Source organism: Cryptomeria japonica, chromosome 2 (genome assembly GCF_030272615.1).
Source record: "Cryptomeria japonica chromosome 2, Sugi_1.0, whole genome shotgun sequence".
Taxonomy (NCBI): Eukaryota; Viridiplantae; Streptophyta; class Pinopsida; order Cupressales; family Cupressaceae; genus Cryptomeria; species Cryptomeria japonica.
In genome coordinates this window covers 200,506,317-200,532,924 of record NC_081406.1, presented here as the reverse complement: position 1 = coordinate 200,532,924, position 26,608 = coordinate 200,506,317, and the positions used below count along the sequence as shown (strand labels likewise).

Genomic DNA, 26,608 nt, shown 5'->3' with positions numbered 1-26,608 from the left:
GGGCTTTATATAGGGAGCCCCTTACAAACAGATGGCTCTAATTGACTTGGAATCAATGGCTAGGTTTACAAGATAGAAACCCTAATTAGGGTTTTTTATAACAAACTTCCTTAGCCAATGAGAAAATTACATTCAAGGAATGAGGACCAATAGGAAGCAGGGGTAGGTACACCAAAGTTTGTGCCGCCCCCGTTAAGTCAAGTACATTGAATTTGGACATGTTGAGGTGGACCAATACGATTGGAGGAACAGTGACTGGGATGCTACCTTGCCTAACGTTAGTGTCTTGGTTGATCTCTTTTCTGTCTCAATTTGATGCGATGAATGATGTACCTCCTTGACTCCTGCTTGATAAGGCCTCCTCACTGTCAAGTTTTCTTTCTCCGAAAGCATACCTTGCCTTGAAGTGTTGGTAAGGTCATTCTTCTCTGTCGCCATGTGGTTTCTTCATGTGGTAGAATGAGGTCTTGAGGCTAGCTTGCAACTCCTCAAACACTTGAAGTCTTACAATGCTTTAAAAGCACCTTGAGTCCTCCTCCATGCCCTTGGAATGTCCTCGATAATGATGAGACTTGAAGAGGTCATCCTTGCCTTGGCCTGGTCTCCTTCGAACTTGATTTTGTTGATCTGCAAAACAAACAAAAGATGATTAAGTATACATAATATATTCATTCTAACATAGCATTTCTTACCTTAAATCATCAACAAGAAGACATTAAAATGAAGTTCGCTCAAGATTCTCCCCATGGACAGGCCCTATAAGAATTTCGCTCTAGACCCTTTGGAAGGGTTAGGAGCAAATTTTGCTATTTTGCTCAATTTAGACCTCATTTCATCATTTCATAATCTTAGGCCTAGCCTTTCGCCTCCAAAATTGTCTAGGACTAGGTTTTGCTCAAAGACCTAGGCAAAATATTAGACCTCCTAGGAATTTCGCTCTGGACCCTTTGGAAGGGTCAGGAGTGAAATTCTTCCTTAGGCTCAAATTCTATCAATTCTCTACTCCAAAATGCCCCCCAAGACAAGCACATGCTAGCCTTCTCTCCACCAAGGCTTAGGAATTCATACCTTGACCTTCATCACGAGCAAATTAGGTGAAATTGAGAATTTCGCTCTGGACCCTTTGGAAGGGTCAAGAGCGAAATTTGAGATTTTGTCTTGTTTTCCTCACTTAGCTTCATTCTTCATACTTCCTTTGACTCTCACCTTTGGATCCCCCTCTCACGAAGACAACACTTGCTTGACCTCAAAAAGGCCTGAAAGGAGGAATTCGCTCAAAACCATGGCCAGGGACAGGACCTATTTAGGATTTCGCTCTAGACCTAGGCCAAGGACAGGACCTATAAGGAATTTCGCTTTGGACCCTTTGGAAGGGTTAGGAGCGAAATTTGCATTCTAGGACAAAATCTTCACATTTTGTGACCACAACTTGTTCAAATGCATGCCTAGAGATGTTTCTAATCTCCGTCAATACTAGGCTCGATGCAAAATTGGGGGAAAAATAGAGGTTTTAAGGATTTCGCTCTGGACCCTTTGGAAGGGTCAGGAGCGAAATTATTCCTTAGGCTCAAATTCTAACATTTCTCTACTCCAAAATGCCTCCCGAAACAAGCATATGCTAGCCTTCTCTCCACCAAGGCCTAGGAATCCATCTCTTAGTCTCAATCATGGGCAAACTAGGTGATTTTGGGAATTTCGCTCTGGACCCTTTGGAAGGGTCAGGAGAGAAATTCTTGATTTGCTTGTTTTCCTTCACCTAGATCTATCCTTCTCACTTTCTATACCTGGACTCTCATCTTTGGATCTCTCTCCCATGTATGCAACACTTGTTTGACCCTCAAAATGGCTTGATAGGAGAAATTCGCTCAAAAACATGACCAGGGACAAGACCTATTTAGGATTTCGCTCTGGACCCTTTGGAAGGGTCAGGAGCGAAATTCATGTTTTAGCTCAAAATCTTTAGTTTTGGTGGCCACAATCCATTCAAGGGCATGCCTAGGGGTATCTCCAAGCACAATCCACCCTGATCCACACTTGGCTTGACACAAAAACTGGAAGAAAGAATAGATTTTGGGAATTTCGCTCTGGACCCTTTGGAAGGGTCAAGAGCGAAATTCTTGTTTTGAGCTCATTTCTTCATTTTTTCAACTCCAATCCACCTCAAAAGGCAAGGACACATCACTCCATCCCCATCCATGCCATAAAAACCAAGGATTCGACCTCACACAAAGGAAAAAAGGTGCTTTTGAGGAATTTCGCTTTGGACCCTTTGGAAGGGTTAGGAGCTTGAAATTTTTTTCGCTCTAGACCCTTTGGAAGGGCCAGGAGCGAAATTTGCAGTTATGCTTAAATCCTTCACTTTCCATCACATTTCTTTGTTTCACACACCAATACTCTCTCAATCACACCATAGGGATAAGATATACGAGGCAAATTATGACCAAGAAGGGAGATATAAGGAAATTCGCTCTGGACCCTTTGGAAGGGTCAGGAGCGAAATTTGAAATTCGCTTTGGACCCTTTGGAAGGGCCAGGAGCGAATTTTGACATGTTAGTCCCTCCGTCAGGATTCATATATGGAATATAACATTTAAGTATAAGTTTCTTATACTTTAAGTTATATTCCATATATATTGTCAGAATGTTTGAGAGTGGTTTTGGACCTCCAGGAGTTATAATGCAAAATCTAGTTTTTGAAGGATTCTTCAATTTTCCAGACAGTCAAATTTCAGGATCAGGATGACATTCTAGACTTAGCCAAATTTCAAGACATTTGAGGATCAGGATGACATTCCAGACTTCTCAAGGCGAATTCGCTGTCCTTGATGTAAGGGATGGGACCTAGGAGGACATTATGCATTCAACCAAGGTTTGATTTAGCAACTTGAAGTGCAACCAGATAGTACACAAAAACACCCTAGGAATGATCTAAATCAAAGTTCCCAGACTCGGACTCGGCTCGGACTCGGCAAGGCCGACTCGACTCGTGACTCGGCTATGACTCGGCAACGACTCGGCTATGACTCGGCAAAATTTAAAAAACCTTGAAATTAAGAGATTTTTAACAATTTAAAACTTGTTTCATGCACCCATTATTGAATAAAGCCCAATTATAATGTGTGCTAGCTTGTTATGCCATGAAAGGCATGTTGGTAGAGTATCTACTTGTTTGGGGCTTCTGTTTAGTATTTTCTTTGGCCAAATTGAAATTTTGGGAGCACCAACATGAGACATCATGAACATCTTCACTTGGAAACTATAAGGAATGCTTGTGTATGGTAGCATTAAATAGTGTGCTTTTTGAACTTAGGTTTTACCTTGGGACTATAGTTGACCTTGGTCTTTCTTGGACCTCTTAGTTTTTAGGCTATATATATGTTGGATGGAAGGGGGAATTGTAAGGCCAGAAGGGTTTGAAATATGCTCCTCAGAGACATGTCCCTTGCCAAAAATAACCTTGTGCCCCATGGGGGGATTTTTTGGGATGTGGGGATAGGTAGGAAATATCCCCAACTCACCCCCTTTTTTCAAAATTTTAAGAAACATCCTTGTTGTGAGGTACTCACACATCGCCCCATTGCAAATGAAGACCCCCACTTTTTGCTTTCTAGGGTTAGCTCTTTTAGTTTTGTTGTTGGTCGTTTTAGTGTCTTAGCCTTTGCATTGAAGGGATTGAGTTTCTCAAAGGTCATCAAATCAGGTGGATCTCCTCAAGGTGGAATGAAGGAGGTTAGGTCAGTTGAGTGATTAGGGGTTATTTAGATCATTCCTAGGGTTTTTGTGTACTATCTGGTCACGCTTCAAGTTGCTAAATCAAACCTTGGTTGAATGCATAGTGTCCTCCTAGGTCCCATCCCTTACATCAAGGTCAGAGTGAACTCGCCTTAAAAGTCTGGAATGTCATCTTGATCCTGAAATGGCCTGAAATTTGACTAAGTCTGGAAATTTGAAGGATCCTCCAAAAACTAGATTTTGCATTATAACTCATGGAGGTCCGAAACCACTCTCAAACATCCTGACAATATATATGGAATATAACTTAAAGTATAAGAAAGAGAAAAGACATAAGGAAATGTCACTTATACTTAAATGTTATATTCCATATATGAATCCTGACGAAGATACTAACTTGTCAAACAAGTCAAAAGATTGACCTGTGGTGGCCGAGTTTTGGAGCTTGGACTCGGCGAGTTTTGCCATAACTCGCCTAACTCGCGAGTTAGGCGAGTTATGGTCAAAACTCGCCGAGTCCGAGTCCCGAGTCAGCAAAACTCGCTGAGCTTGGCTCGACTCGCCAACTCGGCGAACTCGCCTGACTCGCGGCGAGTTTGGGAACTCTGATCTAAATAACCCCTAATCACTCAATTGACCTGACCTCTTGAGGAGATCCACTTGACTCAAGCAGAGCCTGCTATCCTAATGAGTCCCCTGGCAACCCTTCGATGCAAAGACTAATAGCCAAGACTAGGCAACCAAGCAAACTAAACTAACCCTAGAAAGCAAAAAGGTAGGGGTCCCCAGGCAATGTGTGAATATGTCACCACAGAACCCAAGCTCAGGTGTGCCCAAAAAGCAGGGCCCATGGGTCAAAAATGTTGAAAATAATAGCTAGCTCGGATACTTGACTATTGCATTTTAATGTTGTCTATGACAATTAAAATCCATATGTATTTTCTCTCATGTAATTCGAACCATTTAGGGCTGGGCCCAAATACATGTAACGTGAAGGCAAATGAAGTATTTAGGGTTGGGCCCAAACACATGTAACGTGGAGGTAAATGATGTAACTTGAAAAATGGCAATATAATATAAATAAATAAATATGGAAGCCGAATTGGGAGATTGGTGCCAAAGGTTGGATATAAAACTAACATCAAATGAAGTCATTATCATCATCTCATGCAAATGTTATCTGCTCTCCAAACAATGATCTCTCCTCCACTTATGCGAACTTGTCCAAGCCTATTGTGCGAATTCTTCAAGGCTGATTGTGGTGAAGTTGTCAAGATCATCATGTGAACTTGATGAGGTCTCTCCTTGTGCAAATCTGGTCAAGTCTCCCTTAGACATCTGCTACTGATCTTCCTTAGTCATTTGTTGTTGATAAGAGCTGCAATCTTCATTGTTATGTAAAGTGAGATTGTGATCTGCTAACTTGCTGATTGGACAACAATCTTAGATAAGTTCATTGCCTTGTAATTGCCTACATTTGAGATAATACATATTGTATTTTGAGGCTGGGGTTTTCACCTCCAAGAGGGAGGTTTTCCTAGGGTATTGGTGTGTTTTGTCTTGTGTTTTCATTGCTGTTACTGTTCATTTACAGTCTGTTATAATCTGATTGCTTAAAACTTAACATCTGATTGCTTAAAATTAATATGGTATCAGAGTTTTAGGTTCATTCTAAATAATTAGATTATTAGCTGTCCTTCACTTTCAGTTTGCTGTTTTAGTTTTGCAAGATGGTTATGTTGTCCTCATTTTTGTTTCCAAAAATGAAGGACCACTACATAAATTTTTTGTGAAAAAATGAAAAAAATTACTCTATGACACGCTTCCCGAAGCATAATTTCGACTAATCCTTGGATTGGCTTAATCCTTAGTCCATCCTCAAACTATTTTTCGAATTTCATCGAATTCTGGGTTCGTTTGCTATGTCTTTCCTTCAATTTCGGGTTTTAAAACCCTGACTGCAGGTGGAGAATTTTCTTCAAACTGCAAGTTTTAATGATATTCATTGTTTTGGTCTTTGTAGGGGAATTTTTGGCTTATTACATGTGCACTTTTATTTAAAAGATGTTACTTGTAATTTGTTTTAAATTTTCCCTTTGTTTGCTTTATTTTTTTAATTGTTTTTGGTCTTGTTTAGTTAAATAGGGATTTTTTGGCTAGATTACAAGTAAACTTGCAGTTTGGTCTAAAAACCCGTACTTTAATGGTTTTTACATGTAATAGGGATTTTAAATCCCCATTACATATGTGCATGCAAGTATAATTTGTTGTAGGGATTTTATTTCCCTTTTGCAAGTAATTAAAACTTGCATTTCTCTCCAAAAAACCCGATTTTGCCTTGCAAGTGAAAAAGTGACAATTTTAAACTTGTCATTTGTTCCAAAAAACCCGAATTTGCTTAGTAAGTGAAAAAGTTGAAAATAAAACTTGCTATTTGGATCAAAAAACCCGATTTTGCCTTGCAAGTGAAAAAGTGACAATTTTAAACTTGTATTTGTCTCCTAAAAACCCGATTTTCACATGCAAGTGTAAATTCGAACTTGTTCTTCTCTCCAAAAAAACCCGATTTTCAGTTGGAAGCAAATTTGTTGAAGTTTTCAATCAATTTTTGTGGAGATCTTCAAGGAAGGAGAGACGTTTTGGTTTCTACTCTATTCCTATGCATTTGAAACCACTTGTCACGCCATTTGGAGGTTGTATTGACTGGTTTTTTGCTCCAAATCAGCAAAAATGTGTTTCCAAAATGCCACATTTTGGGGGATTAAAACTTAATGAGGCTGCATTCTTCTAAATCGATTTGAACTCTCCTACCTAGGCATGGAGTTTGGGATAAGTCTCAAGCTATTTAATGAGCCATTTAAGATGCATTGGTGGCCGCGTTTTTCACCACGTAATTCCTTTGGCTGCGTTTTGAAAGCATTTGACACCATTTCTTCATCTCCTCCTTAGGCGTTTTGCTTTAACTCTCTTGGGTGTGCTCTCTCATTGGCATTTTGGCCCTCCAAATTTGGAATTGCTGCCACGTTTTTCAGTTTGTGGCATTTTTGCAAAAATGTGACAAGGGTTTTAGCATTGCGGATTGCTTCCATTTATTGGTTTTTCTTCTTCTTTCCAAAAATTGGTTGCATTTTTGGAGAAGCATTTTCAGTTTGAAGAAAGGTATGTTCTCTTTCTTTTCTTTCCTTCATTTTATTATTTTTTTGTTTTCTTAGTTATCTTTCTTAGTTGCATTTTTGTAAATATGTTGTTCTTCCCCCAAAAATCGGTTTTTGTGAGAGAAATCTTCCCCTTGGTATGCAATTTGTGAATTGCATTGTTCTTCCCTAAATTTCATCTTTACTTGCATTCGGGATTTTTAATCCCAATTACAAGTTCGCTGGAAATTCTTGTTCTTCCCCTACGGTTAAAGAATTTAACCATTTTTGGTTAAAATTCCAAGTTGAAAAGTGTGAAATACCCCTCCCTTGCAAATTCGGGTTTTGAAAACCGGATTACATGTTGAAGAGTTCTTCCCATTTTCATGAAAATGACTTTCCCGGATTTTCCCATTTCTATCCATTCATGTTCCCCATTTCCGTACTTTCCATTTTCATCATTTTCCGCAAGTCAAAATCTCATTTTTCGTCCATTTCTCCATTTGCAAATTTACAAGTGTACTTGCATTTGGGTTTTAAAATCCCGATTGCATGTATATTCTTTCCAACTTGTATACTTGTGAAAATTTCCCCAAGATCCAAAATTGGTCAAAGTCAAGATTTTCCCATATCTACATATTTCCCCTTTTCCTCTCACAAAATCGTAAAGTTCAAGAATCAAACTTTTTCCCATTTGGAGAAGGAAGAATGATATTTGCAACTGACTATGATGTTGCCTTAACTCTTTTAAGTCTTCATCATAGTATTCCAGGTTCACAATCAATGTCAGATTTGCCGGCATCTCCAACTCCAAAGAAGATGAAATACAAATATGGCAAATATCAGAACGAGGTAGCACCTTCCCAGGTTTCTTCTCCTTTGGATTGCATCAGAGACACGGAAGTAGGGCACGTTGATATGTCGGAATTCGTCAAAAGGGTAGAAGATCCACAGGATAATAACTTGCAACGGCTGTTGGACAGCCATATCCATCATGCATCTTCTTTCTCGGTGGCTGCCCTAGAACCTGAGTTTGTTCTTGCCTGCGCCCATCATTTTGACAAAGAGTCAAGAGTCATCAAAAATGATGATGGTGAAGCTATAATCCATCTTGATGCAGATATGATCGAGAAGGTCTTCAAAATACCTCATGCACCTGTTTATATGGAAATCTCCAAAGAAAGTGCAGTGGAGTATTATGTGAAGAGGGAAAAAGATTGCAAGCGACACATCAATAGGTGGATCCAAGAGCCACGAGCCTCCTTCTCAAGGTGGGCGAAGTTGTACCGCTGTGATTTCAAATGGGAGATTGGAGACACCATAACCCTTCTCAGCAGGATGATGGGGCTTGAGCATTCCAATGTCTTTGAGCCATGGATGTACCAGTTCATCATGTTCATAAGGTAGTCTCATCACATTTCATGGGGGGAAGTCATCAGCGATGCCTTGTGCGAACAACTTGTAGCAATTCCTACCACCATGACCTTCTTCATGAATTCATATTTGGTATACTTAGCAGCATCACTTAGACACTTTCCAGGTCTTTCTACCAAGGGTGATCGCTCATTTATACTAGTTTGGGAGTATTATGACCAGTTGCCATTGAAACCCAACAAATTGCATTTTAGAAGAGTCCAAGATGCATTCTTCGGATATTTCAGGTGTCAGTTTGATAGAAATCTCAGGAACAATAGAGTATCAGATGAGGCATGGGACAAGGTGTGCGAGTATGGATGTTTGTTTCTGCAGTTTCCCACCTTCACCTATATGAGGATCGGATGCTATGGTGGTCAGCCATACATGCTTCCCAGATACCCAACTGATAAGATCATTCTTATGGAGTTGGGAAGACAGATCATGGCTGTCCACACTTTTCAGTCTGTTAAGCACAAGGTTGGAATGCGGATCTCTACCACAAACCCATTGAAAATTGTCCGGTATTCCCATGTCACATCTGTGAAGGCTAAAGCCATGGAGACTGAATTGTAGGAAATCAAGCTCAAAAGGTTTAAACCTAGAGCTGATTTTGATTATAGGGGTATGAAGGAAAAGATCAAGAAATCCTTTGTGCATGTACATCGCATTGAAGACATCTAGGTAGATCTCCGCACAAAAGACGAAGCCCTCAAGATGGATTACTGTAGGCTCACTGTTGAGCAAATTGTTGATTTGAACTTGGTAGATATCCTACAAGGGATGATTGATGATGGGCACATACTTGATCCTGAATACATTTCACGGAGGGTTGAGGAAGCTCCACTTCCTTTGATCCAATGGTCGCACAAAGAGTGCATATCCATCCTCGACAGATTTCAACCTATCTTGGCCAACACCAATGCATGGTTGAAAAGTAATGCTGTTAGACTTATAAAAATCAAGGTTGGTAAAGAAGATGATTCTACGAGGCCTCTTGGACGTAAGTCTGAGATTCAAATTGACAACAAGGAGGGTGCTTCATCTTCGGGCACGAGGATCAAGTTGCGAGTCAGTCGTGCAGTAGTGCTTCCTCCTGAGGAGACGATAGTTCGTGGGAAGGAAAAATCACGATTCCATGTTCAGGTGATCGATCTGGATAATCCAGAAGAGGGGCAACAATTTGATGATGCTCCTAAGTCTCCAGTTTCAGACTTGCCTCATGAGATCATTCCACCAGTTTCCATTGAGACGCCTCTTTCTCCTCCTGATTTGACTGTGGATGAGTCTCCTCAGAATGCAATTCCCATTTCAGCATATGAGCCATCTCTTGATCATCAACAAGAGAGTGTGTTGAAAGTTCCTAAGGATATTCCTACTTGTATCCAGTTATCAAAAATTGATACTTCCACTTCTGGTTTTGAAGAATTCATGAGGCAATCTTCATGCCCATTGGTAACTGAGCAAACCGTGGTCACTATCCAAACAGATATTCCTCCCAGGATGACCACGGTGATTCAAACAGAAACTGCTTCTCCTTTGCCTACGGTTGCTACTGGAGGGGAGTTGATGACTGTGCCTCCATGGCTTAGTTCTTTTACCCCGAAAAGGAAGAAGCAAGAAATCTCACCTGATGCCTTTGATTACCAGCAACTGAAACAATCCAGATCCAAAGTTGCTAAGAAGGCCAAGATTATCTCCAGAGTAACTGTTGACAACAACAAGATGAGGGTAGCTGAAATTGTGGAACCTATTGCAGATAAGCCACTTGAAGAAATATCAGCTGCCGATTATAAGGTTACAAGGATAGAATTGGGAAAACAGACGCATGAGGTCATTAAACATGATGCTCAGTTTTCTGTTGCTTCGCTGGTGCAAAGGTGTGATGAGCTTCTAGCAAAGAAAGACAAACTAGAAGAGGAAAACTGACAACTTATGGCAGTCGTTTATAAAATTACAAAACCTGCTGCTGAAGGGAGTAACTCCATAGGTTCTTCTGGTTCCCAAGAATCAATTCGTGGAGTGGAAAGGGCTGCTCAAAAAGTACAAGCACTGGATTCCTTGGTTGATCAACTTCATGATCTATGTGCACAGGTAATGAAAGATTTTTCAGATAATTTCTAAGTTGGAGACTGTTGAGGAGAAACTGGATCAGACTTCTAATACTTTCAAAAGGAATCTGGAAAGTGTTGAAGAAAGTTTGACAATCTGGCGTACCATGCCCCAACAACAACTGAGTGTTCTACAGGAGCACGCCATCATCTCTTCCAGGGTCATGTACTTGGAATTTGAAGAACTCCTGGAAAACAAGACCCTTGTTCTTAAATCCCTCATTGAGGAGATCGGTGATGTAAAAAGACTTCGGGGCGAAGTTTACCGAGATATTGTCTCACATTGTGAAAAGGCCTCTTGTAACATAGTAAGTTAGGATGGAGAGCTGATTCCAGAAGAAGAAGTTCTTGCTGATTTACAAATGAGGATTCATAATGAATGGAGGAGCGAACAGTTCACGACCGCTTCAATTCAGACATTGATGAAACACCAAGTTTTTCTGCATGAAATCCAGTCTATCCTGGATAAAAACAATTTTGCGCTCCTCCGGTGTCATGACACTATTGTGAAGACCATGGTTGTTGCCAAGAACACCCATGAATCAAATCCCGAGGAACTACAAGTGAGCATCCAGAAATTTCAAGGATTTGTGTCTTTGTGCTTCAACTTAAGTGTTTTTCAACACTTAGTTGAATTTTCCCTCTTTTGTAATTTTTAGTTGTAATTTTTATTTTGACAAGTTGCATGTAAAAGTATTTTTTGTAAAATGCAAGTTACACATTACTTGCACTTTTGTAATTACATGTAAGGCAACTACAAGTTGTGTTCGATTAGGACTGTAGTTGGAATAAGTCTTAGCTAGTTATTGAATAAGTCTTGGTGGTTGAGAGAATCTCTCAAGTTAGTTAGGATCTTCCCACTTTTTTCTCAAGGCTCCTCTTCTATAAATACTTGAGGGGTCTATTGTAATTTTTATCTTTTGGGAAAGCAAGCAAAAACTCTGCCAAATTTACAGCAAGAAGTCTTTGAGCTTATGTATGTGAATTGAAGGTTTTGAAGAATAATAAAGAAGGATCACTCAAGTTTTGAGTCTTTGAGCTACATGTTTGAGTTTGAATCTTTTTATTTCTTCTATGCAAAGTGTTTCTAAAGGAGCTTAGTCCAATCTGATTTGAAGTCTTTGAGCTGCAAGTAGAGAAGATTAATTAAAATAGGAAAATCTCTAGAAGGAGCAGCAAGTCTTTGAGCTTGCACCTATTCTTGAGAAAAAATTACTGTTTGATAAGAAATAGCAGCAAGTCTTTAAGCTTGGATTAGTTCTTGTCTTTGTGTTGAAAGAATAGATTATTCCAGTCTTTGAGCTGTTATCTTTTATTCGTTGCAAAATTTAGTATAGCAAAGGGTAGATAGGACTTCACATAATCAAGTCTTTGAGCTTGATATTGCTGTCCTGTCCCGAAGGAAGTGACGAAAGTCTTTGCGTTTTCAGGAAACTTCATTTCCTTTCTCTCATTTCACTTGAAAGTGGTTACTGCTATTCATATACAATCACTATCCTTTTCTGTGAAGAGAAAATGATATTGTCTTTCTTGAAAAAAAAAGAAAGATTGCTGTTCCATCCTATTTTATTTCCAAAGATGTAGTAAGATAGGGGGAGCCTTCCCTTAATTAGGAGAGTTTTTACTCGTGTGCTGTGGTTGAAACCACAATTTCGTATATTTCCCCAAGTGTACAAAATTTTCAACCAACAGGTTACAGGTCTGAAAGTAGAGGACATACTTGAAGGTGCCCTCAATTTTACATCATGGAAGGTCCGCTCCTTACTCTTGAAAAATTAGAGCTGTTAGAGTTTGTGGTAGATAAGGATCTGTCAGAACCTTCGGATCCGAAAGAGCTAAAACAATTCAAGAAGAATGCTCTCAAGGCAAAGAAGTTCCTTATTGATTCCGTGAAGGATCATCTTGTTCCAGTTATCTCCAAATTGAAGACAACCCGAGAGATGTTTAAACATCTAGAAGGGATATATGAGATCAACAACATCAACCGAACACTTACATTGAGGCAGCAACTTCTTCAAGTCAAAATGAGCAAAGGAGATTCAGTCATGTCCTTCATGAAAATTACAGAATTGAAGGACCAACTTAGTGCCATTGGAAGCGAAGTTGTGGACAAAGAAAAGATATTGTCATGATAGCTTTGAATGGTCTTCCTGACTCTTGGGATCCATTCATTCAAAGCATAAGTGGAAGAGCTGAATTTCCTTCCTTTGATCGCCTCTGGTCAGATTCCATTCAAGAGGAGTCACACCTTGTTGCCAGAGGAATGCATAAAGGCACTCATGGAGGAGACCAACATGTGCTTGCATCTCAACATGTTAAAAGGAAGGGAGGCCATTGGAAGAAGAACAACTTCAAAAGAGATAGAGACTTCAGACCTCCTGCTTACGATTCAAGGAAGAAGCCAAGGGATCTGTCACGTGTCCGTTGCTTCAAATGCGTCAAGTTTGGACATTATGCTAAAGAATGTCAGAATCCGCCCATGCAAGGAGAGGCCAACCTAAATGAAGTTGCAAACTTAGAGGATAATGAAGACTACCTCTTCATTTTTGCCTTGTCCAGCAATGTGCCAACCGATAGTAACACTTGGTTGATAGACAGTGGTGCATCTAGACACATCATAGAATATTGAGAGCATCTCTAAGACTTGATGGAGAAAGAGTCCAACCTTCATGTGGTAATTGGTGATGATGTTCAGTATTCGGTAAGAGGTTTTGGTAGCACTTTTTTAAATTTAGAATTTGGCATGTCTTTGCATCTTAGTGATATTTTATTTGTTCTTGGAATTAAGAGGAATTTAATTTCTATTTCTGCCCTAGAAGATAAAGGTTATCAAAGTGCATTTTCTGAGGGTAAAGTACTTGCATGGCCTAAGAAATCTAGTATTAAATCTGCTCATGTTATTGGAAATAGATATGATAGTTTGTATAAGCTTTCAGCTAACCCTATTCGAGCACTCATTCATGAAGCTTCTGAATCTACCGAGCTATGGCGTAGAAGGCTCGACCATCTTCACTATCAGGCACTTCATTTGAAAAGATGGTTAAAGGTATGCCTAAACTTAGTCAATTTCATGATGATAGTTGCAAGGGTTGTGCATTAGGTAAGAACACTGAAAATCCATTTCATAAAAGTGAAAGTAGAGCTAAAGAAAAATTAGCACTTGTTCGTTTTGATTTATGTGGAGCCATGTCTGTTCCTTCACCTAGTGGATTTCTATACTATGTTACATTTATAGATGATTTTTCTAGAAAGACTTGGATTTACTTTCTAAAATCTAAAGAATCTGATGAAGTACTAAGTAGGTTTAAAGAATTTAAAGCCCTAGTTGAAAATATGTCTGGCAAAAGGATTAAAGTGTTAAGATCTGACAATGGAGGTGAATACACCTCAAGTGGCTTCAATGGCTTTTGTGTAGAGACAATAATTAAGAGGGAGTTCTGCGTCCCCTATAATCCTCAACAAAATGGTGTAGTTGAACGAAAGAATAGAGCCATTGTTGAAGCAGCCAAAGCTATGATTCATGATCAAGACATGCAGACCTTCTTATGGGCCGAAGCATCCAAGATTGCAGTGTACATTCAAAATAGATGCCCTCACCGTGTCCTGAAGAACATAACTCCCGAGAAAGCCTTCACTGGAGTCAAACCAGATATCAGCCACCTTAGGATCTTTGGAAGTCCTGTTTATGTTCATGTGCCAAAGGAAAAGAGGACTAAGCTAGAGCCTTCCGGGAAGAAGGGTATCCTTGTTGGATATAGTGAATCTTCCAAGGCATTTCGTATATACATTCCCGGTCAAAGGTATATTGAGGTAAGTAGGGATGTCACCTTTGAAGAAAATATTGCTTTCAAGAAATCTAAAGGTTCTCTTATTGATAATGATAAAGAAGTTAATGATAATCAAAATATGGATATTGATGCTAACCCTGAGATTCAGATTGAGCCTTTTGAGCCTCCCGAACCTATTGAGCATGATGATTCTCTTGAGCCTCTGGATCAAACTGATGGACCTAGAGATATTGCAGTTAGCAAGAAAAGGCCACTTTGGGTTAGGAGCACAATCCAAGATGCAAAAAAGTTTGCAGCTCCTAGTGGCACTTTCAGAGAAAGTAAGAGACCTCAGAAGTTCTCCAACTGTGTTGCAATGATGTGCAACATCATTGAGATGAAACCATCTAGCATAGAAGAAGCTATGAACTAGCAAGCATGAAAATTAGCTATGGACGAAGAGTATCAATCCATCATCAAGAATGATGTCTGGGATATTGTGCCTAGACCTAAAGGTAAGTTTGTTGTTTCTTCCAAATGGTTGTTTAAAATTAAACATGTAGCTGATGGTAGTATAGAGAAAAACAAAGCTAGATTTGTAGCTCGTGGTTTTTCTCAAAAGGAAGGCATAGATTATGAAGAAACATTTGCTCCTGTTCCTAGATATACTTCCATTAGAACTATTATAGCTGTTGTTGTAGCCAAGGGTTGGAAGTTACATCAGATGGATGTAAAGACTTCTTTCCTTAATGGTGTTATTGAGGAAGAAGTCTATATTGAACAACCTGAAGGTTATGAGATTCATAATAGAGAAACTCATGTGTGCAAACTAAAGAAAGCTCTCTATGGCCTCAAGCAAGCTCCTCGAGCTTGGTATGAAAGAATTGATAAGAACTTGGTTAGTTTAGGGTTTTATAAGAATGATGCTGATCCTAGCATTTACTTCAAAGTATTTAATGGTGAAATGCTAATTTTGGTTTTATATGTGAATGATTTATTCATAACTGGTGAAGATAGTCCCATCATTAGGTGTAAGAAAAAATTAGCCACTGAATTTGAAATGAAGGATCTAGGCCTAATGCATTACTTTCTAGGGTTAGAAGTGTGGCAAAGACCTAATGAAATTATTCTAAGTCAAGGAAAATATACTATTGACATATTGAAAAGATTTGGTATGATGGATTGTAAACCTATGTCTACTCCTATGGAAACTAACTTGAAGAAGTTGAGTATTTCTGCAGCTAATTCTGATTTTGCAGATCCTTCGGAGTACAGGCAATTGATTGGATCCTTGATGTATCTAGTTAACACTAGACCGGATATTTGCTATGTAGTGAGTGCACTTAGCCAATTCATGAACCAACCAAAGCATGTTCACTTGGTGGCAGCCAAGCACATCCTGAGATACTTGTGTGGAACAATTGGCTATGGGCTGAAGTATCCAATCAACATAGTGATAAATTTGGAAGGCTACTCTGATTCTAATTGGGCTGGAAGTGTTATTGACAGGAAAAACACTTCAGGAATTTGTTTCAGCTTGGGTTCCGCTATGATCTCTTGGGCCAGTAGGAAACAGTCCTCAGTTGCATTGAGTACTGCAAAAGCTAAATACATTGCTTCAAGTGGCAACTAGAGAAGCAGTTTGGCTTTGCAAGCTTCTTGCTGGGTTGTTTGGACAACCTTGAGAATCCACTGTTATTTATTGTGATAATCAGAGTTGTATTAAAATGTCTAATAATCCCGTGTTTCATGATAGGTCAAAACACGTGGAAACTCATTATCATTATGTTCGTGATATGGCACAAAGAGGTTCCATCCAACTGAAATATATCAACACTGATGAATAGGTTTTAGATGTTCTCACCAAGCCTCTAGCTCGAGTGAAGTTTGAGTACTTCAGAGAGAAGCTTGGAATTGTGGAGAACACAACATTGATTGAGAGGGAGTCTCAATCTTAGTGATGCAATTTAGTTTGCATCCTCCACCCTCTGTGGGCAATGCAAGGTGGAGTCACCCTCTGCAAGCAATGCAAGGTGACATTGTATCCTTCTCTGGGAGAACGCTGAGGTGTAAGACCTCTTCCACCCTCTGCGGGCAATGCAAGGTGGATCCATCCTTTGCGGGCAATGCACGATGGACATCATGAAATGAGTTCATGATATTTATGTGTTTTATTGTAGGTATACTCTATGGAGCTTATACATTCATCCTTGCGGGCAATGCAAGATGAAGGTCATGAATGGATCATGACAAGTGACAAATATCCTCCCTAGCTAAGATGGAGTGTTGAAAATAATAGCTAGCTCGGATACCTGACTATTGCATTTTAATGTTGTCTATGACAATTAAAATCCATATGTATTTTCTCTTATATAATTCGAACCATTTAGGGCTGGGCCCAAATACATGCAACGTGAAGGCAAATGAAGTATTTAGGGTTGGGCCCAAACACATGTAACGTAGAGGCAAATGATGTAACTTGTAAAATGGCAATATAATATAAATAAATAAATATGCAAACCGATTTGGGAGATTGGTGCCAAAGGTTGGATATAAAACTAACATCAAATGAAGTCATTATCATCATCTCATGCAAATGTTATCCGCTCTCCAAACAACAATCTCTCCTCCACTTATGCGAACTTGTCCAAGCCTATTGTGCGAATTCTTCAAGGCTGATTGTGGCGAAGTTGTCAAGGTCATCATGCGAACTTGTTGAGGTCTCTCCTTGTGTGAATCTGGTCAAGTCTCTCTTAGACATCTGCTGCTGATCTTCCTTAGTCATCTGCTGTTGATAAGAGCTGCAATCTTCATTGTTATGTAAAGTGAGATCGTGATCTGCTAACTTGCTGATTGGACAGCAATCCAAGATAAGTTCATTGCCTTGTAATTGCCTACATTTGAGATAATACATATTTTATTTTGAGGCTGGTTTTTTCACTTCCAAGTGGGAGGTTTTTCCAGGGTTTTGGTGTGTTTTGTCTTGTGTTTTCATTGCTGTTACTGTTCATTTACAGTCTGTTATAATCTGATTGCTTAAAATTAACAAAAAAGTGATTTGTTTTAATAAAAAACAGTTTTTTAATTATTATTTTTTCTTTTCAACCCTAATTCTGCCCTTATTATGCATTTTATTCCTCTATACACTCATTCTTCTCATTTTATTTGCATCTTTCAAGTTTTTTTCTCCAAGCAATTTTTGAAGCTTTTTGCATTTTTCTTCAAAAGTGAAGGCCACGGAGGTGTGAGACACGTATCAAAGGTGTAGGAATCATTGGAGAAAGAAGATTTAGCCATCAAAGGTGAGTGAATCTGAATTTTTTTAAGTTTTCAAGATTTTTTAAATTTTTTTGAAGTTTTTAATTTTTCTTTAAAGAAGTATTGCATATTTTTTACACTTTATATGCATAATATGGGGTTATAATGCCAATTTTTAATCAAACTTTTTCAAAATGTTGTGTTTTCTATTTTTTATTTTAGGTGCATTATTCATATAATCATACATTATGGCTCAGATGGGAAGTGCAAGTGCAAGCTCTAGTTTAGTTGCCCAGGCCTGAACTTAACATAACCCTTTTAAAATTGATGCCAATTCACCACTTTGGCACTATTCAACAATGATTAAGAAAATGTCTAGTGTTGGGAGTTTTCTTTGGTGGTGTAATCTTTGTGGCATTGAGTATACCAACTCATACTATCGAGTGAAAGGTCACCTTTGATTCATCCTTGAACGTAGAATAAAATTTTGTAAGGGATTAAATGGCAACAGGCTGCCAAAAGCTCTAGTTATGGAATATATTAGAGAACAAGATGAAGCTGATAGGAGAAGTGGGAAACCAAAGAGTGATCATCCTCTTGCCAAGGCAAGATCGAAGAGGTAGTAGTAGTGGCTCCACAAGACCGGCTGGCCCACATCCTTTCATGCCAATACCACCACCTTCTGCACTAGAGAATGTTGTGGTTACACGGAAAAGAGGCCCATTGGATATTGCCTTCAAAAATGAAATGAGATAGATTGCAGATCAGAGCATTGGGCATTGCATTTATGGCAATGGGATTCCTTTTAACATTGTTAGATCACCTTAATTTCGGGACATGGTGCATACCCTTTGCAATACACCTTCTGATTATGTTTGTCTAGGGTATGAAAAGGTGTGAACCTCCTTATTGGCAAAGGAAAAAGTTTCTATAGAGACACAATTGAAAGTCATCAAGATACATGGCTGAAAACAGGTGTGTCCATCGTTTTTGATGGATGGAAAGATTGTAAAAATAGGCCATTGATCAATGTTATAGCAGTGTTCTCTAAAGGGACAATGTTTTTGAAAGCGGTGGATTGTGAGGGGCAAGTAAATGATGCAAGTTTCATTGCCAATATCCTCATAGATTCCATTGACATGGTGGGGCCTTAAAATGTTGTCCAAGTTATAACGAACAATGCTAAAAATTGTGGGGCAGTTGGGTCTATACTAGAGGCTACATATTCACATCTTTTGGACACCATGTGCAGTCCACTCACTCAACTTAATCATTCAAAAGATCGGCATGAAAATTGGTTAGGTGGACCAAGTGTATGTGAAGGGCGAGGAGATTCAAATGTCTGTGACTAATCATCATATGTCACAAGCCATTTTCAGAACCTTCTCCAAGTTGGAGTTGTTGAAGGTAATCACTAATTTAAATTTTTATTTTTTATTTTTTATTTTTTATAGTTGATACATGATGTGTATTTTTTAAGTCATGTTAGGTTGCTGAAAAACTATTTGCGTCTCACACACTCATCTTAAGACAAATTGTGAAGGTGCGAGAGGCCTTGAGTTCTATGGTCATCAACACCTTGTGGAGTGTATGGAAGTAGTCCAACATAGAAAGAGCTCAAAAAGTAAGAGCATTTATCCTAAATGAGAAATGGTGGGATAATGTGGAATATGTTTTGAATTTCACTGAGCCCATCATGAGCATGATTAGGTATGGTAATACTGATCACCCATGTTTGGGTGAAATTTATGATGGTATGGTGGAGAAAATAAGAGAAGTAATACGAAAAAAAAGAAAATGACCCAACGGAAACATTTTTCAAAGTTGTGCAACAAATTGTTGATGACTGTTGGAACAAGATGACCACCCCCTTACATCTCTTAGCATTTGCTTTGATGCCAAACTTTTATAGTGCAGAGATGCTTGCAACACCAAGGAGGGTGCCCCCATATAGAGATGTCGAGGTTGCTACTGGCTATAGGGCTGCCTTTAAAAATATATATCAAGATGAGGAGACAAGAAATATTGTTTTGAGGGAGTTTCGCCAATTTGTATGTACAAAATATCATGATGTTGTAGCTCTTCATGCCAGATATGGGATGGATGCTGATGAGTGATGGTATGTACATGGTCAAGGCTCCATTTTCTTGCAGCTTTTTGCAATTAAACTTCTCTCCCAAGTATGTATCTTTTTTATTTTTTATTTTTATAGTTTTCCAATTCCATTTGATGCTATCATATTAAAATATTTTTATTTTATAATATAAGTTTCTAATTGTGTTTTAACTTTTAAAAGGTTGCAAGTTCTTTTCAGCTGAGTGGAATTGGAGTACATACTCCATCCACTCAGTCAAACATAATCGTTTGGGTGCAAAGAAAGCACGAGATTTGGTCCACATACTCTCCAACCTTCGTTTGTCATCACATAAGGAACCTGAATATAATGCAGGTGCAACAAAGAATTGGGATCTAGCCCTTGAGTTTGTTGATTTAGATGCTACAATTGCATAGCTTGCCCAAGTCTCTATAGACGAGGCAGCTATGGAACTTGAGGGAGACATACTGGTGGGAGTGGCATTCCAATGGATGGTGGTTCAAATGATGCTGAATCATTTAAACCAAATGATGACCTTGGGCTTGGGTTTGATGCTTTAGATGAAGATGAATATGGAGATTAAATCCATAGGCCATATCAATATGGCTTGTAATTTGAATTTTCATTGTGTCATGACATTTTGAAACTTGAATATTATCATTTTTGCAAATTATGAATATGATATTACATTTATGATATTTGAATATTTATTGGCAATTATGGATTTATCATTTATGTACGGGATAGTTACATTGTATGGATTGCATCATTATAATAATAGTAGTGATAGTTTATATTTTATAATTTTGATGTTTGAACACACACACACACGCACATGCGCGGACGATGATAACACATCCAATCTTTTTTCTTTCGAAGAGGATCTGGAAGCACTTTATTTCAAGTTCCATGTCTGCTATGGATATGATAGGGATGTCACTATTTGTATCGGGACTTTGAAGGTTACTTAACCACCTCCTTCCATCATGTCAACAAAAGGTGCTTGAATCTTGTCCTTTGGGACATTGAGCCTAATCTCCTTTTAGCCCATTTTAGATGTTCGAAGGTCATTGAAACTTTAGATGTTGAGTTTCAAATACAAATGGAGACAGAAAAGGGAGATATTGCCTCCCCTCTTCATTCTTTAGAACTAAGGCTCATCGGTCCTCTTATTCTTGTATTAAATGTGGTGAGCTAGATACTCCTCAGCATCAAAGGGTCATTTACTTTTTACTGCTCACAATCTAGGTTATAAGTATATGTTGACAATGCTATTTTATCTCTACTTTTGGAGGTTTGTTATTCATAAATGTTATGAAAGGAACTAGGTGGAGTTCTCTGCTTTGTAGGATTGTCTATATGGGCTCTCTTAGCCTATCAATTTCTCCAATGGGCATCATTAAATCCTATTTTGTCCCATGTACAGCAGTAGATAGAGAAGTTATTGGTCCTCTAAGTTTGGAAGTTGACACAAACTAGAGACAACTTTTATCTCCCATCATGTTTCAGTCAACTTACTCTGCTTGCTCATTGATCTTTCTTTCGCATGGCTATGTTTACTCGAATCAAGTGGCTTTATCTTTTTGGACTTTCTAGAGTTAACCCTTTTTGGAATCATCGCCTTCAGTTTGGCTTTTTATTGTTTGTGTTAGTTATTTTTCCAATCTTGGACTTCCATTACATATCCTATTTTTTATTGTAACTTGCTGTGCTTTCAAGTATCATTAATCAGCTTTGTTCATTCATGACATTGATAAGATTGCTTTTTCTGTCTTGCATTTAACTAGTTTGTATGAAAAAGAAAATTGTTGTTGTATCAAATGATATTTCCCTTGTGATCACTAATTTAAATAGTGTACCAAAATTATCTACTTGTGCAGGTTGCTTTGCCAAATATCAATGCCAATCACAATACACATTCTCTATTATCAACGACCTCCAAAGGCTCTCCAACAACATCTGGTGGGTTGAGCCATTCTCACCTTCTTTAGGTTGCATAATCAATATTATGTCTTGTTCATAATAAGTTGATATTTTAGAGGATTTGTTTTGTGCAATAAGTTCTTTATAAATTTAATTGTTTTTTGGCAGAGCATGAGGCTTCTTTTGCTGTCAATCTGTTCCTTGATGGATTTTCTCTTGGAAAGCCCACAGAGGTTTGCAAATAAACAATGGTTGTTATTTTGCAATTGTTATTGTGCAGATGTATATGGATAATTTGCAATTGACTGTTTTAGCTGTGAATCTTATTTCTTCTTCTAGTAATATATTCATGGTTGGTAAAATTTGGCTATTTAACAAGGAAAGCAAGCACCATCAGCGCAAGAGTTAATAAGCTCTCTGCACCCCTATAACCGTACAACTGAGACTCTTTTTCAGGTGAGGCTTTTGTCTTTGCAAATGTCACATTATGACTTTTCTTGTTGACTTTCCTTTTTATATCACGATTTTTGAAGACCCGTATGATTTTGGATCAATGATGGCTGATTGTTGACACTTCACATTATTATTTTTTTACTTTAATATATATCATGACATTTGAGTTCGACTAATATTTGACTATTAATATGGTGGTTTTGTTTATTATGTAATATAAGATGCTATGTGTGGTGTATTTTGAACTTAATAACTGCTGCAAATATGTATATATTTGATATTTCTTTTTTTTTTTTATGTTTTTGTATGAATGAACTCAAAACGAGCCCAACCTTAATTTTATTTTTGACTGAACCTGCAAACTGAACCTTCAAACTGGAACCTGAACCTGAACCAGGGTCAGGAATGGTAACTTAGGCTATTTTACACATTTTTTATCTTCTCCGCTAATTCTGATTCTTGCCTTTGACATGTGCTAGACCAGTCTTTGTTAGATTACTCTATTGCTAAAATTGTTGGAGTAGACACAATCTGAAAATGAAATTGCATGTTTGAAACCCTAGGATATATGAAGAGCTGCTATTTTGTTTATTAAGTTATCAAATTGTTGAGTAAACTCTTAAAATGACAGTCACAAAACTGACGCAAGAAATGCTACTGTCCAATGTTTATTTCAGAAACAAAGACAAAAATGCCCCTGCAAATTCACTGATATGACTGTTGTTATAACAGTTGATATCTCGGCTTGGAATGAGCGAAAATCTTCTGAAACAGTGATAGAAAAAACAACAAAATAAATTTTAATTGATTTTGGGCATTTAAAAAAAAGAAAAATCCAATGTTTTCATGCCATCCCTGGGACAGGTAGGTGACATCATTCACATCCCTAGATGTATTGGGGATGCCCAGCTGTCCCTGTGAAGTCCCCATGTTTCTGGGTTGGCTAGCGCAATTTTTTTGATTGGAGATTGTAGGGGGATGTTTCCAAGGTGTCCCTGCATCCTTGAAATGTCCCCAATATGGGTGCAGGGCAAAAAGTTCCTGGGGACATGTGCCCATGGGAACCTAGTTTAGATTTAATGCTCACCAATGAAGGTCTCATTGAATTGGAGAGAGAAGCAACAACACTAGTAGAGAGGCATTGGAGAGAGAAGCAACAACATTAGTAGAGAGGCACTGGAGAGAGAAGCAGCAGCAACAAACATACTCAATGAATGATTCACTCCTCAAGATGATTGAGATTTACAATGTTGAAGATCATCATAGGTGATTTTTGTTGTGCCCATGAATGCTGGTACAAGGAAGAACAAATGTTGAGCAAGTCAGGGATGGAAAAATGAATTGACATTGGTGCTAGTTGATAGTATATAATCGTAAATTGTTTTGAGATTGTGATTAATTGTAAGAAATCTCTGCTTGCACTGCTTGGGAATATTTTTCAAGAAATCATGATATTTTGTTAAAAATGGTGAACACAAGGCTTTGATCAATTTAATCGGTAAAAAAGAAAAATATTGCAAATCTTAACCAATTAAATTGCGATTTTCTGATATATAATGAATTTTTTGTTGGCATTGATATTGTCATTGATGTCAACAGTGGCTTAGAAAGGATGCAGATAAGAGAAATGTTGTTTAGACAGATTTTGCACAAGTTTTTGTATCATGAGAATCATGTTTTCTAGGACAGCAGAATGAAGGATTAATGAAAAAAGATGTCCTACTTGACGATATACATATGTTTAGTAATATAAGGACACAACAGCAACCGTTGATTATCAAATTTTGAGGTAAGTTATCACGTTCATGACAGAGCCTATTAAGAAGCCCAAGGTAACAGATATACATCATTAATGAGTGCTCTGGAAGTTATGATGCAGACAAGGCCATAAGTGTATGATATGTAAAGATTTGGAACAAAGTTTTAAGTTCCTGTCATTCTGATTACAGGAGCAGAGCAGCCTGCGACAAGAACATTGTTTTACAGTGACAAGAACTTCAAAGATTACTTTAATAAATATATTGTTAATGTTAATGACATTACTCATAAAAGTAATCTCTAGTTCCATGCAAAGATCAACACTTAACTTTATCATACGTGGGTAAGACAGTTTCAAATTACAACGGCTAGTTCATCTAACATGAATCTTTTGAAAGGTGGTTACTAGTGGTTCAGTGTGTAACAGATTTCTCCAACTGCTCAAGAGTTTTCGAAATTGAAGAAGACTGGTGTGCAATTGTTGGATAGTATTTTTTGGTAAAAAATCTTTTACTCTTCTGCAGATGATATGAGAGTTTCAATGAAACATTTATGTTAGAAAGTTGTAAACAAGCAGTGAAGATAATGGTGATCGAGGGAGTAAGAATTTGATAAAATGTTGTGATGAGGAACTTTAATTGAATACATTTTTGTTTGAGTGACGCAATATGAAGAACACAATGTTTTGAAAGACAGTTTATGACTGTATGTGCAAGGTTTACGTATGTGGGATTTGATGGAGATATAAGCAGTCTATTTATGTCTAATCTGCTGTTGCAAATAATCTTGAAGAACACAAATGGACACTGAGAAGGGGGGGGTGAATTAGTGTATTTCAAAACTTTAAGTTCAGTGTGCAGATTTTAAGGATGCAATACAAACATAAACACACACGCAAGAGCACATCACATAACACCAGATGTACCAGGAAAACCCAATGTGGGAAAAACCTCGGTGAGAATAGCTGCTGGAGTCTATTGCTCCAATCTAGCCTCACAAGAAATCACTGATTACAATATGTTTTAGGGCACCAACCCAAGGAGCATCAGCCCCTGATGTTTTGAGCACCAACTCAAGGAGCACCACCCCCCTACAATTTAGAGCACCTACCCCTGCTCTGAGCACCCACTCAAAGAAATACAATAATATTCAGTTGTTACAATGCAATGATAAAACCTTGTTACAAATGTGTTTTGTAATTACTTATAAATTTTTCACACTTTTAGAAAGGATTTCTTTGCCTGTTGGTATTCTTCCTCTATTTCTTCCTTCTCCCTCTGTCTGATTGTCTGCTTCTCTCGGCCTCAGCTTCACCTTTCTTAGACTACTCTGCTCTCAATCTTCTGCTTCTACAACTACTCTCTCTTCTCTATTTCTGCAACTGCTCTCTCTCTAACTCACTTTGTCTACCATAGCGATTCTTCACCATTCTCAATATCTTCTCTTTTCTTGGCGGCAACCCCTTTTTGTCTAATTAGCAACATCACATACCATTCATTTAGTCGGTTTACCTCTTTCCAACAAGGAACTCAAATTCCCATACGCGCCAAACTATATTCTTCATCAGCTTTGAATTTGAGCCGTTGATCTGCTAGATTCAACCTCTACTGCTAGCATCGTGGTGGTTTCACGTGCCACATCATCTCTGTGTTCTACTCTGCCTGCTCTGCCACTTGTCCACACAACTCTCCCATCTCAGCTGCCTCAACTACTGTTGTCAAATCTCATCAAATGCCTCTTCATTCGGTTAGCTCTATATTTGCAAGATTTCCCTCCAAATCTGCAAGCTCAGCTGCTTCACCTATAGCTATCCGATCTCATTGCCAGTCCATAAGATCTGATTTCCTGCATGTTTATCATTTTGAGCCGCGCACCTGTCTGCAACTGGATCGCCATTAATGAAATCACCATCCTTTGTCGACCTACCTTGAAAGAATCAACAACAATCTCCATCGTCACTGAGTTCTGCATATCTGATTTGTTCTGTCCACCAAGGAGCCACATGTCTTCATATTCTTCGTTCAGGTCACTTGGTCAAGGTTGGTCATCAGCCACGTAAGACTCTGTAACAATTGGACTGCAATCGTGGCATGCTTTGCAAACATATCAGGCTTACAATAAACACTTATGCCGATCTACTCTGTCATTTAGATTTCTCTTTCCTCATGATCATCACCAGAGTTATCTGGATGTCGATTTCTTAGTTATGGATTCATGATCGGAATAAGTCTCCCGATATCACATTGTTCACTTGCTATCAGAATGATTTTAACTGTCAGTCGGACCTTGAAGTATTATCCCGATCGTTCACCTCAACTTGCCATTCTCATCAACGTGACTTATCCCAATGTAACACCTTGCCCCTTCATCGGCATAACGATCACTGTCGGGCAGACTTCTAGCACTTACTCCGCCTTCACAACATATCCCGATGACCATGTGATGCCTTTGTTCCCTTTCGTCGGCATGAGTTACTCCGATGAGAATCTCACCTTTGATTTCTCTTATCGCCATAAGCTATCCCGAACGACGAACCTCCAAGCCAAACAACCACATATTGGAATTACCATAACTATCGACATAGGAAAAACATGCTAGAACGACAGTATAAGCCATTCTGATGACATACTATCAACCTCCCTTTATTGGCACTGGTATCTCGAAACTCAAACTCCATGTTGACAAACTTCATCGGCATAGGTTACCTAAAATGCAAACTCATCGGAATAGCCAACACTACCGGATTAACATCTGGACACTAACCTGTCAGTGCAAACTTATTCCGATGACCCAATGTGAAAAAGCATCGGCATAGCTACTCCAAAATCGCAACTCCAAAGACCTCCATATCGGCATATGTTATTCTGATTAAGCAAGCTTCCACAGAGATGACCTTGTGATTCCTTTGTTCTATTGCTATGAGTTATGCCGATGATCATGCCGAGGGGTCTTCTCTTCATTCTT

General features: G+C 38.5%; 1 pseudogene; it reads left to right on the top strand.

Moving 5' to 3' along the window:
- LOC131046314 (protein PHYTOCHROME-DEPENDENT LATE-FLOWERING-like) overlaps positions 1–26,608 on the top strand; it is a 41,680-nt pseudogene that overhangs the window by 4,370 nt on the left and 10,702 nt on the right.